Source organism: Protopterus annectens, chromosome 4.part1, assembly GCF_019279795.1.
Source record: "Protopterus annectens isolate FY-2018-M chromosome 4.part1, PAN1.0, whole genome shotgun sequence".
Lineage (NCBI taxonomy): Eukaryota > Metazoa > Chordata > Ceratodontiformes > Protopteridae > Protopterus > Protopterus annectens.
In genome coordinates this window covers 565,817,903-565,826,930 of record NC_056734.1, presented here as the reverse complement: position 1 = coordinate 565,826,930, position 9,028 = coordinate 565,817,903, and the positions used below count along the sequence as shown (strand labels likewise).

The 9,028-nt window shown below is 38.2% G+C and overlaps 1 protein-coding gene across 5 annotated transcripts in view; it reads right to left on the bottom strand.

The window, feature by feature from the left end:
• The window catches only part of MFN1 (mitofusin 1), a 1,379,005-nt gene that overhangs the window by 1,347,184 nt on the left and 22,793 nt on the right, over positions 1–9,028 (bottom strand). Inside the window, exon 1 of one of the 5 annotated variants that reach the window (XM_044070377.1) lies at positions 7,779–7,799. The exons of the other annotated variants lie outside the window; for them this stretch is intronic. The gene's annotated coding sequence lies outside the window, so the exon portion shown is untranslated. Of the gene's footprint in view, positions 1–7,778; positions 7,800–9,028 lie in introns of those variants that run through there. 5 annotated transcript variants of the gene reach the window in all.

Below are 9,028 nucleotides of genomic sequence, written 5' to 3'. Positions count from 1 at the left end.
GTTTAGGATTTTTTGCATGAAATTGCTGACATACATATTTTTATACCCCAAAAAGAGTTCAGAAAATGTTTCCTCAGGGAGACAGCAAATGTTGGAAGCGTGACAGGAAAGAGAGTGGTAACTGGGAACATTTTTTTGGTAATGTATTAAGTTGGAAAATTTTAAATAATTTTCTACAGATTACTTTGTCAGAAATGTTAAAGCAGCAAATCATGACTAAGGAAACTGATTCTTTTGAGTCGGGGCATATGATCTTAATTGCCTAGACAAAGTAGGGCCTTACCAAGTTTAATGCTACTGGCTGTTAAAAAAGAAATTAGTAGAAAATGGAGGCAATCCAGTGGCATAAATGGATAAAGTCCTGGCCACAACCTAGCTAGCCAGGATTCGATTAGCAGCTCGGGTAACCAATGAGTGTCAGGGAGGGGGAGCATGCCCATCTGATGGGGGATAGTTGCATGGGCATTCCCGTCGGAAATCTCTGGTAGAGGCTGGAGATGCTGAAGTAGGGGGGGTGTAGCCCAAGGAGGGGAAATAGGCTGGGAATGTGGCTTAGCTGCTGCAGAGGTGGAGCAAAACGTTGCATGTCCCCAATGCATCCACATTCCTTAGGTGTAACCATGAAAAAATAAAGGGGTGGAAACAGGTAGGCCAAAAAACAGATACCCCCCCCCCCAGGCAGAAGGTGATGGCAAGACTCCCCTGGAAGCCCTTAGGCTGCTCGACTGGCCCCAGCTTAACATCAGGTAGGCCGGTGGACTTAAAGAGAAGCTGGCAGACCCAGTAATTGATGGTGGTACATGGGTGGAAGGCAGTATGGTGATGCAGGGGAGGAAAAGAACGAAAATAAATACATAAATAATTAAAAAAAAAATACTAAAAAATGGAAATTGAAATCTAAATCAAATATAACTGAAATACTGAACATCGTAAAGGAGATAAAACAACTGGGAGGTGGATCTTTATAAAAGGGATGGAGAAAATTACATAGAAATAAATGTAATTTTTGAAACCAAAACATGTAGAATAGTGTTCACAAGGAGTCTGTTTAAAGAGAAAGCAGAGTCTTAAGCAATTTATGCAAGGTTGGAGTGAATGAAGTACACTGGTTTAAAACTGTTACTATGGTTTGTTTGGCTCTTATATTGGTTTATGTAAACCTATGCCACTGTCTAAAATAGGACTTAATGAAGATGTTGGGGAAAAAAAAACTTTAAATGGGAGTGCCTCAAGTGTCAACTTCCAAATCTGCAGATCTTTCTTGTTTATCTCAAGCAACAAAGCAATGAATTCTGATTTACTGCTTCAGTGCTTTCTCTGTCAGCAAGGATTGTGTGACCTCTGCAGAAAAACCTGCGGTAGCCTCTTAGATTACATGCAGCCCATGGCATCTTTAATGTACTCTTCCTTGTCTTGATGTCATCCATAAAACAGGGTGCAGTTCCTGAAACTTGGCATTGAGTGTGTGTTTCATACTCAGCAGAAGCTAATCCTCAGCCACCTGCAGCATGACTGCATGGCCTCTGCAGCCCCTTGGCCTCCCAGTACACAGTACTAATATCTCTTCTTGCTCTTTATAATTTCAAGGTGGCAAAGGAGGTCATCAGTCAGCAACTCTGTTCTTCCATGCTATGGACTCATAGTCTGATAAACTACACCAGCTTTCCCAGATGCTGGTAGGCAGCACACATGTATTCTTTACAATTATCCCACCCAGCTTTCCCAGATGCTGGTAGGCAGCACACATGTATTCTTTACAATTATCCCACCCTTGCTGATATCCCCATTTATTTTGGATGCAGCATGTGCTTGTCGGAACAGGAATTTAAGCCCTGCATCCCTGAGCATAAATATTTTACCAGGTAAATATGCACCTTACTGGTGCACTGTAAAAAGTGACTGCACGGCAAGTGTTTAGCACAAGGTGGCATCTATGAGGAAATACTCTATGATGTACTACATGTTCTGTACACATCTGTTCTGCTGCAACAAATACAAGCACACTGGCATCATTTCTGCAATTATGCAAATGGTTTTCAGTCTAACAAGCAAGTTAGTGTGCCACTGTGTGTTGTGCTGTAAGCTTGGAGAGTCAAGAGTGTATCCATGTGAAGGATTAACAGTGTATATTAAGTTGCTTTTTCCAATAAAAACACAGTAAAAAACACTCCAATATACTTTACCAGCCCCCAAGTAATTTAAACAGTTTCTCCACAGAAAAATGGTTTTACGATGTGTAAATGGGCAAACACAAAAATGTGTTCATAGGTTGGTACTAGGCTATCAGCCCTAGGGCCTATACAAGCCTAGCCATAACAATTCCCTGGATATTTCTTCCCACAATATTTACTTCCCTAGACCCCTTTCTAGCAAGGCGATTGACGTGATCCCAGAGGTGAATTTCCTATCTCCCATCCAATTGTAAAGGTTCCTTTTGAAGAGGGCTAAGGAGGCGCTCTGCTTGACATGTATGGGCAGTCTATTCCAGAGTATGGGGAGTCTCTGGGTCAGGAACCTATCCTTCCAGTATGTTTTGTTCATTGTGATGACACGGTTTAGATCCCTGGAGTGTGTGGCTCTGAGGGATTGGGATTTCTTTAAATGGGGCATGTGCAACAGCTCAGGGTTTGACATGGCCTTGTATGTTAAGCAGAAATCACTTCTGAGTAGATGACATGCCATAGAGTATAGCTGGAGTTTTTTTTAGATGGTCAGCATAGGGCATCTTGTTTAGGCCTGTGATTTTTTTAGTGAGGTATTTCTGTGGCCTTTCCAGCTGTTGCAGATGCCTTGTGAGGTACATACCAAACGGGGCATTGTACTCTATAATAGGTCTAATGAGAGAGGAGTACAGTGGGACAATGACCTCCTTTTTTCTGGATGAAAAGCCCTTAGTGATGACGTGTGCCACATAGAAGGATTTCCTGACTGTTGTGGCGATGTGGTTATCGAAGGTGAGACCACTGTCCACCTGTGTCCTTAAGTCTCTCATCACACTTTCGGTGTTTAGTGTACTGCCACCTATGTGGTAATTCATGGGTACATGTTTTTTTCCCAAAGGGGATAACTATACATTTCTTGGCATTAAGCTTGAGCCTATGGCTCTGGCACCAAGCATCTGTTTCTCGAAGGTCCTTTTGTAGAATATCCACATAATATGGGGATTGAATAATGGCTCCTAGTTTGCAATCATCTGCGAACGTTGTTAGCCAGAGTCCCTTAGTGTTGGCCTGTACTTCTGAGACGTAGATGCTAAACAAGAGCGGTCCCAGGACTGAACCCTGAGGTACTCCACTTGTCACCTGTCTGGAGCTGGATTTGGAGTCGGCTACTTTTACAGTCTGGGTCCTGTTTAAAAGTACAGGAGAGTCGCACAATAGTCAAAACACTTATTCCTAGCTTAAAAAGAACTTTCCCCACACAACAAAATAAATTTAAGTATTAAAAATGATACAGGGAAGTTTTTTCCCCGTAAAGGGGAAAATGGAACAACACTAGCAGTCTGTCAATCCTCAAAAAGCCACAGAGGACTGTGCTTTTTGGCATCTGGAAAGAAAGCTCTGAAAGCCTCGTCTCCCAAACCTGTCTTTAGTTAGTTCAGCTTGAGCTAACTAATGGCTTGAGTGAGTGGAAGGTGTCCTGAAGCTGTGTTATAACATATGAAGGATATAACCCACATAGCTTAGGCCACTGCAGCAGTGATCACTATGAACATCTACTGTACATATATATCAATCTAGCAGTACTTTGAAAATGTTTATTTCTTTTTATTTTTCTTGTTTCTTTCCTGCTACATTTCTTCTTTTATAAAATACTCATCTTCTACCCTCATGTAATTAATTCTGCAGGATTTAATTTCCTTCCGATATATTTATTGCATTAACAAATTCTCATGCATTTAATTTATGTTCAATGCACAGCAATATGTAGTATCAAAAAAATGTCCATTAGATAATGCTCATTTTTCTCCCATTTTGGGGTGTATGCGATTGTTGTATTTTTACTGCTTTCTTAAAATGTTCATTTTACCATTATTACTGCATGATATCTTAATACTACATGCAATAAGAACAAAAATTTAAAAAACTGAAAAACAAATGCCCTACATTGCAGAGAATGTATTCATAATTAGGAATCATATTCTGACCCAAATGAGACTGCAAATATCCTTGAGAACAAATCTGGTGCCAACTTTACCCCCCAAGACTTCTATTAAAGGCCCCAAAATATTATAATCCCCTACCCAATTATCTCTAGAAGGCCAAAGAATGAACCAAGACCTCCATTCTATCTGGCAATATACCTGGTTGCTTAAGAGTGTTAAAATATGTCCTTACAAACAAACTTTTCCAAAGGTTTATATTTAAATTTAGCTACTGGTTTTGTCCCCGATGAGTGCAGTACAGCAGCATGGTGATGTAGCTCCATAAAGGTGGCCTTATAACCAACCCAGGCAATTACAAACCAGCCTTATAAGTCTCATCTGCAAAGCCATGGAACAAACTAGAACTGACCTCAAACTGTGATATAAAGTATCTTTGTTAGACCTGACCCCATACAATCTGGCTTTGGAAAGGGTAGATCCTATTTTATCTGGTAAATTTCTTTGAAAGCGTTACAATGGTTATAGATGGCAACCATGCAGTGCATACTGCATACCTTGACCTGACAAAGGACTTCAACACCATTCACCATTCTGGCATCATACAAAAGCTAAATGCTTTAAACATCGACTCATCTGTGGTAAGATGGATAGCCAACTGGCTAAAAAGACAAAACATATACAATGCATGTTGCCGACACCTCATAAGAATGTGGCCAGCAGTGTTCCCCAGCCCAGGGCTCGTTGATTGAGCCTCTCTTTTTCTGGTATTTGTTTTTCAGATCTCCAAGCAGACAGCCAAGACCTCTGGCTAACAAAGACTGCAATCTGGAGGTCATTGTTAAGACACACACATATATATATTACACACACACACACACACACCAGCCTTGACTGCATAATGTTGGGTAACCTTAAAACATCTTGTTCTATGCAGAGAATAAACTTATCCCACTTAAACTTATCCTCCCATCCCAAATGAATTAATTCAACTCTAACTGTCAACCACAACTTCTCCTTCGGTTGATGGAAAACATGGCTGACCTTTATAAAAAAGACTAAAGGGACATAACAAATTTTCATGGCTTGTATCCTACAGTCTATATCAATAATGAAGAAGAGCTTCCAATTTGGCAATTTATGGATTACCTTTTGTTTAGTCTCTTCTCACATATCTTTAGCTGCCATAACAGAATACTTTTTAATCCATACACCTAAATACTTCATCTTTTCATGTCCACATAAGTACTGGTATTGCTGAACCAAGTTATGCATGGTTATGTGGTTTGCCGCTTTAGCTTTCATTTAATCTTCTCCTGATTTATAATCAATATTTCTTTTCAAATCATTAATACTTCTGTCCCTTGTTTTTCTTTCTCTCTTGCTACAATATATTCCGTGCATGCTTACTTTAAACCTTACAATTTCCTCCAGCTACCTTTATCAAAAACACTTGAAATCACATGACAATTTAATGTTAATAGATTGTATAACTGTCTACGTACTTATTATTCTCTGTATGTTTATTAAGTAAATGTTGATGTCAATAGCATTTACTACTATCTAGGTACCTGCTATTCTCTGTAAGCACATTCTGTACCCTTGTATAAACATACTCTTATTTGGAAAATTTCTCCCCAGACCTCGGTGATAAAAGGGACCTGTCCTGAACAACATTAACATGTTCTTTTCCAGATTTATCGAGTAGAAAATAACCACCCTCAAATAAAAGCTAACTTTTCTTGATTACCAAACCAATTTTATCCAGGATGAATCCCTTATTTTCTTTGCTAAAGTCTCTAAATATAAATCAAGTAACAAAGGAAAAGTAAGACATCCCCTCCTGATTCTTCTGTTCACACACACACATCTTCTGATAAGAGCCTTTCCACCTTAAAATCTTGTTGCTGACCCTTCAAATATCTTCATTATTAACTCTATTATTCTAGCAGAGTCACAAATACTACCAAAGTCATGCTCATAAAATCCCCGATGACCATTAAATGCTTTCTCTACATAAAGACCCACCAACAACAATGCTGTTTTCTTACTTTCCACTTCCATCCAGAGCACTATTGTTCTATTAAATGTCAGATGTTTGCTACACCTGCATAAAACCACAGAGATTCATATCCATCATTTTTTATACATTTTTTATGTAAAATACTTCTTCCACCTAATGTTTCAAAGTTGCTGTAGTACATGTAAATGGTGTTGGAGAGGCATTTTACATCCAAAATATATAATTTTTAAAAAATATCTAGATATTTGCTTTATTTTTTGGTCCTTTACTTTTAAAATGTGTGGTTTCTTGTCATTGGGGATTGAAGTCACTAAATAATGACATATATTTGACTTTCAGAATATTCATGTTAACACAAATCTTGTTATTTAACTTACTTTGTGTTTTTTTATAAGAATGATATTTAATATCTGTTCCTATTTTTTAGCCTTTTCCCCCCTTTATTTCAGGTTTTATCAAGATTTCTTGAGCTAAAAGGTTAAGATGTATGTAGACCTCTCATCTGCTGCTGCCAGTATTGATGCCATCATTCTTCATGTCTCTCCCTCTCTCTAACACACACACATGCACACGCACATACATGCACTTCAGAAAATGCATGCTAACACAAGTCCTATTATTCAAGCAACTTTGTGACTTTTTTTTTTTTTTTAACAGGAATATGTTCCTGTTTTGAGCCTTTTCCCCCCTTTATTTTAGGTTTTATCCAAATAACTTGATCTATGAGGTGAGAGATACATAAACCTCCTCAATGCTGCTGCGGGCAGTGCTCGATTGCTCTCAATCTTCAATCTCTCTCTCACTCACACACACACCTCACTTTCATGCACGCATGCATGCATGCATTCACACACACAAACAGAAACACACACACTTTTTTCTGTTATATTTAGTTTTTATACTCATTAAATAGCGAAAACTATACTTAGCGAGTGTAAAATACCAACTTGTGCAATCTCGTTCTCATTCACATGCATGCATGCATGCATACAAACACACACACACACACTTTTGATTTTTAATTTTTTTTTTTAATATATTTTACACTTGCTAAACAGCAGAAGTTCTGCTTATCGAGCATAAAATAATGCCAGCCATTAGGTTTTTCAATCTGAGCTCCATGACAGCTTAATATGCTGCCATGAATCATCGGACTCATTTTTAGTGTGCATTACTTGTATAATACCTTGCTGAACAACGTTCATTCTCCAATCAGGGTGCAATCTACGGGTCGTCCATTCTCTAATATACTTCCCCAACAACCCAAGATCACGTTATATTAAGTTAGAACTCTTTTCTTTCCAATCTTGTTACCATGTAAGGTCTGTATACATTACGGCAAAGAACAAATATTACTAGTATATGCATCTAAAACATGCATACAGATAAACTTCACCATCTCATATTTAAAATACCACTGACTATATACTGTACAAACAGAATGTAAACAAAATTCCTAATGTAGCTTGCAAAAATATTGTTTTTTTTTATATACAATTAATTCTTCAGCCCATTCACTGTCCTAAACATCAATGACATGAAACAACTTTCAGACTTTTTCCAGGCACTCCTTGCAGAGTCACAGTTTACAAATTTAAACTATATGTAATGGGACTGATGATTTACAGTTCCCCAATTATTCACTAATTTCACCTTGTTGCTGTTGATTTTCCTGATCATCTTGATCTCCCAACACCGGTCTTTAATTTGAGTCCAAGGTACTTCTATTCATCTCCTGGGCTTTTCTAAGTTATTCATGCACTTTCCTTTAAAACAATAAAGATTACTGGCAAAATCTCTCTATGGACTTTCTTACTGTCAGACAATTACAAAGTAGGCCCCCTTCAAGTTACTGGCACACTCGGTCGCTAAACTTTTCTTTTCCTCCATAGCTTACAATATCACAAATGTAATTTCACCCTTAAGGAAACAAATTATGACGACAGCTTGATACAACAAACTGAATCTCACAGCTGTCTCAACATCCCGACTGCCAGGATAAACTTGATTCTCTTCTGCCCATTACAGGGTGCATACTCATATTCCACAAACACTCCTGCGCACACAAGTTTTAATACTTTCTCTTCTGCCACAGTTTGTCAGGAGCAGCTTTCAGCTGTCACAATTGACCCTTTGAACATATAGGTATTAACTGTTTCCTGATGACCAGATTTGGAGCATATGCATGATGTGCTCTCTCAATTAGCAAATCCTGCTGTGGAACACAAGCCCAGTTACTTATCTATACTTTCATAAAATTAATGGAATCTATTCATTCCAGTTTCTCTGACATACTAAAACATCTCAGGTTTTCTCTGCAAGCTGAAACAGCTCTTTGTGACAAACCTCATGCTCATCCAAGTCTTTACTTCAATTCAGTCTCTGATTTTTGTAGTTTTATCATCTCTGAATGGCAACTTGCAGGCTCTGTCTATTCTTCCCATCCTTTTATAATTTAACTTTATATATTCCTTCAGAGTATTACTTAATTTAAACACCTCTGTGTGCATGTGATTTAATTTTTCCTCTAAATTACTGGACGTCATTTCCTGTACTAAAGCTGAAACATCAACTGGTTTTGCTGAATAGCTGCAAGGTACTTCCCAGCAGTACTTTTTCCTTTTTCTTTTCTGACTGATTTGTGTTTAGCTTCTCCAAATTTCTTCTTTACTGGCATCCAGGCAGTGCAATTACTGGCCAGTAATATATATATATATTTTTAACCTAAAATAACCTTTATTGACTTTTTTTAAAACAATTTCTAGGTCTTCACAATGGTACAGTTCCATTTAACTTGTATCTCAGCCTGCAACATCTTGCAAGCTTCATTTGTATCGGTTCTGATATTGTCAGCCACAGTGTAAGTGACGCCAAGTAGTCACAATTGTGTGGCCATGGAGTTA